The sequence below is a fragment of the Octodon degus genome, unplaced genomic scaffold (genome assembly GCF_000260255.1).
Source record: "Octodon degus isolate 3935 unplaced genomic scaffold, OctDeg1.0 scaffold00262, whole genome shotgun sequence".
Classification (NCBI taxonomy): domain Eukaryota; kingdom Metazoa; phylum Chordata; class Mammalia; order Rodentia; family Octodontidae; genus Octodon; species Octodon degus.
Window position 1 is genome coordinate 205,352 of NW_004524838.1, and position 5,044 is coordinate 210,395.

General features: G+C 38.5%; 1 pseudogene; it reads right to left on the bottom strand.

The window, feature by feature from the left end:
- Positions 1 to 554: 554 nt before the first annotated feature.
- On the bottom strand, positions 555 to 1,587 carry LOC101567600 (annotated as a pseudogene).
- Positions 1,588 to 5,044: the final 3,457 nt, after the last annotated feature.

Sequence of the window (5,044 nt, forward strand, 5' to 3'; positions counted from 1 at the left end):
TTCTTCTTCTTCTTCTTCTTCTTCTTCTTCTTCTTCTTCTTCTTCTTCTTCTTCTTCTTCTTCTTCTTCTTCTTCTTCTTTTTCATTGTTCAAGGTTTATTTGGTATTGTAGTTGGTGAGACACTGGGTTGCACTGTTCACAGGTAAATCTTTTTTACATTATACAGCAAAGTACACTACTCATTTATGTATACATATATAATACACAAAGTAAAATCCTTTCGCACAGTTCTACAACAAGACATGCCGTATTGGATTTGTACACTGGATCTCAGACTGTAACCAACTGGAAAGGTCAGACAAGGTTGGTGGGTGAAACTGTGTAACCGAGTAACACACATCTGTTTGAAGAGTAACTGGAACCTGCGCAGTGAGGTGTCTCAGAGGTGCTGGGCTACTTCATACTAACCAGGACTACAAGTGCAGCAGCATCTAGAATCAGGACAGAGCTGTGGGGTTTTGTGAACCATTTCTACTTCTAACTTTTGGAAACTGATGTTTTCCCCAATTCTCAACCATCTTGAGAGTGCTGCTCCAATCACAGATCAGCTAAAAAGGACAACTGGCACAACTCCAACTAAACCCTCCTGTAGCCTAGACAGTGACATGGTGGTACTGGAAGACTCTAAAGCTGCAGCTCCTTCTGGATCGACCACAGGGTATCTGCACTCTTCTACAAACATGCCTCTTCCTCAGAAGTCAGAGTCACCTTCACAACATCAGAGATCCTGTTCTGTCCTAGGACACAAGGGACACTAAGGAAGACATCATCCTTGATTCCATAGGCCCCTTAATCATGGTAGAAATTGGATGCACCCTCCTAAGGTTCTTCATTATACTTTCTGCCAAATCTGCCAGCGACAGTCCAATGGCCCAGGCTGTGTAGCCTTTTAGTTTGATCACTTCATAAGCACTGTCAACCAACTGTGAACTTCATTCCAGTGCTCCTTATCCCCATCAGGTCCTAACTCAGGGTGCAGATTCTTCAGGGCAACACCAGCAACATTCACGCCACTCCACACAGGGACTCTGGAGTCTCTGTGCTCCCCAAAGAGCCAGCCGTGGCAGCTCAGTGGGTGCATGTCCAGCCTTTCTCCCATAAGATAGCAGAACCAGGCTAAATCCAGGCCAAGCCACATAGATCAAGATATCTACTGGGTTGGAAACAACAAGCAACTTGCAGTTGGGACTGTACTTTGCACCATTAGGAATGATGAACTTGAGGATGTTCACATTATGCTGCACCAAATTAAGACAGCTTTCTCCCTCTTGCTGACGTGCTCCAGCAGTGATGATAAACAGCTTGGAGTTTGAAGTTACATTATAGTCCTTGCCAGAGACAATTTTTGATGTCTTGAGGAAAAGGCTGCTGTTTTGGAGATCCATCATCTCTCCCTTCAATTTGTCTTCCATGACGTCTACAAGAGCCAGTTCATCTGTCAAGTCCTTCATTAAGACACTGATGGCACAGGCCATGCCCACAGCACCAACCCCAACAACCGTGATCTTATTTTGGGGCACTTGCTCCTCCTTAAGGAGATTCACAATCAGCTGATCCTTGAAACTGGCCATCTTGGATTTAGCACCACAAGGAACCGGGAATGCACGTGAGGCGGGCGTTGTGGTGTGTTCTTCTCAGATTCGGACTCAGCGGCAGCAGCTCCAACCGAGATGCTTCCTGTAAAATAGAAATAGTCAATTTCAACATTTGTGCAAGGGTTCATATTTTAGACTTGTGGAAAATGACCCTCTATCCCTCGGAAAACTCTTCTCATCTAGACCTCAAGGACTGGAGCAAAGGTAGTGGTGAAAGCTCTTATTGAATCTATCAGCCTTTATTTAATTAACTTCCCATTAATTACCAGCTAAGTGACTTTTAAAAAGTCACTTACTGTCTCTGGCTTTCTATTTCCCCACCTAGAAAGCAACACACACCTCACAGGTTCTTATTAGGATCAGACACAAAATTGTGTCAAAATACCTGACACATAATAGGCTTTCTGTGTTAATTGAACCAGAAAATAGCCATAGTTCAATGTATTTTGTATTTAGACCGACACCTTGGAGAGCATCTCATGGATATTTGTTTTATTACATGACTAGTTAGTGACTGCTGTGGACATTGTAAGAGAGAAGTAGATCCTTTAATGAGGGGAAACTCAAATTCTAGAGCTAATATTCACAAATCATCACACATAAATAAATGATACGGCAGTTTGGCAGGACAGCTCTGTGCAAACATTAGCGTGGAGTCATTTACGAGGTAACAAAGAGCATAACCTAAAGTTGATGCCACAGAAATAACCCATTAAGGGAAAGCAAAGCCTCCTGGGAAGGTTTTCTCGAGAATACTTTTTTTAAAAAAAATCCCCTTTGGATTTTTTAAAAACAGCAACTGCTAAAATGATTTGCAAAATATCAAAAAGCATTTCATTTAATAAAGCACTTATCTTCTCTCTTAAAAATTAGCTTCTTTTGTGAAGAGATACTATATAATTAAAGCTTTCTTAATTAAATCTCATTAACAATGAACTCGTATCACTAATAAAAATTTCCTATTTGTTGCCTTCATTTAATTGTGATAACTATATAATTTGCTCAGGCTGAGATATTTTAGAGAATAAAAGTGGGCTTTATTAATAATTACCCACTACCATCAATAAGATGATTTAGGGTCAGTCTGAGGTCAGAAAGATGGACTTGTCTGACCCTGATATCTAAGAGGGCGGATCACAAGAGACCGGGGAACGATGTGAGCTGATTCAAAATTTAGCACAACTATTTTTCAACTGTTCTTCCTCTTAGATTGGAAGAGTTGTATGTAATTTTAATTTGAACTGTTATTCTAAGAAAATTCATATATATCTAAATTATCTGCAAATTTCAAAGCAGGTGTCGAATTCTGGAATTGATTGCCTGGACCTTGATTTATTGTTCCCTGATGCATTAGAGGAAGCATTTGTCAGTTTTGTGATTATTGCATTTGATCCACATTCTATGTTCTCGGCCCCTGAAGGAACATATTGCTTTCCCTAGGATGCATGGTTTAGAGATACGGCTGGGCTTTTAAATAAAGTGTGATTGTATGAGAGAACATATTTGTTGCGTCCTAAAGGTATCTGTGTGGATATTATGTGCAGTATGCAGCTTGCATTTGAATCTGTTGGGCTTATCAGTTCAGGAGAGTGAGCAACGTCTTGGTATTGTACAATATTTTCTGCCACACAATTTGCCTAATGACAGAAATATCCTCAGTAATTTTATTATGAGTTATTCAAAGTTACTAAAATATTTCAATAATGGCATCTCTCCTCCTTCAGTAACCAGACAAGCTCTGTTCACCCTCTCAATATTATGTCTTCTTTCTATATTCTTTCTGACAATTTATCATTCAGCTAAACCTTTCAGTTAGTATATTAGTGGAGACAGTAAATATTTAAAGAAAAAAATGTTTGAGTAAAAAAAACATATTCTACTCAGCAGGCGGGGTGGGTGAGGCACTGCGGAGTGGTGGGGGGCGGTCCAAGGGCGGGGAGAGGGTCCGGCCCACTCTTCGCCTGGGCTGGGACTGGTCCCGCCGATGCAGGGTAGCAGGAAGCTCTCCGCACACTCTCCGGACCTGGGCTAGGACTGGGTCTGGGGGCTCCCGGAACTGGGCAGAAAATCCTCTAAAAAAAAATATTCGATTAACAAGTTAAGTATGTGTATATGTATTTGTCAAAACTCAGACACTGTATAATGTTTAAAATTTATTTTCCCATATTTGTAAACACATTTTCTTCTTTCTATGTTCAATTCATTTTGTAATCCACAGAGTATTTAACTATTGCCTATTAAGCATTATAATCCTTGTGAAAATGTCAAGCCAAGACATTTTCTTGGCTTATTGGGCTCACATATATTTTTGTTATCTTGAATGAGTTACAGAGTAAGAATTTTGGTTGCGTATTTGCAAGACATGTTCTCAAGGGTCAGAAAAATGTGTAAAATATGTCAACTCTCAATTATTTTGAAGTCCAGTTGTACAAAAGGTCAAAAACAGCTGTTTATTCTCAAGAGCTTCAGTATGGTCCTGCATTCATTATGGAGAAGTGTTGGTATTGACAGAACGCTCCAGGGTGTCTGATTGAGGACACTTCCTCTGCCACCAACGCTGATATCTGCTGGTATTTAATTATATTTTTCTATTAAATAAAATTCTGGATGACTATTCTTCATAAATCCCAGTTATTTTTCTCTTTCATACATATTAGACTATACAGACTTTTATTTCAGAGTGAATTATTTTTAAAAGGAAAATATCTTATGTAATACTCATTTTGGATAAAAGATTGATTACAAATTTAAGATATTTCATTTACAAAAAGTCACTGACTGAAAATGATTAATAATTTACACTGTCTTCCTATGAAGACAAAAAAGCCCTAGTAAAAATTCATTAAATTAATAGAGATAAGTAATTATAATTGCTTAAAATTGATATCAAATAAGATATATTAAATTTACACCAGCTTGATGTTGAAACTCATAACTAAAGTCATTACACTAACTAGAGCACTTGAAATGATCATAAACCAGGTAAAAACAGAAAAAATTGCCATTTCCGAAATAATGAACAATCAAGGACAGAGAGAAGCAATACAACACTTAAATATAAAAATAATCGAAGTATCCACAAGACTATAACCCAGAAGTAGGTGTTGTATGAGATCTCTGCGAGTGTTATAAATTGAAGGAAGTAGAAAAATACGTGAAGTTAGCAGGCCCTTGCTGACCATCTAGTAGGTGATGCCTTGGGTTTCTTTTGTTTCCAGAATAAAATTAAGCCCTAATGCTGTTTTTTATTTAACCCAAGTGAAAAATCTAGTATCTAAATCTCTATATGAGTTAAATCAACCTGAATATCCCAGACAACTTATAATTTTTACTTGTTGCTTTGGAAGTTTGAAAGTGGCTGCCAAATTCCAGCTGCTTTCAGAACAGAGAACATTCCAGGAAAATAAGGCCTTTCTCAAAGCTGTTTGTTGCTAGGGTTCACTGGTAT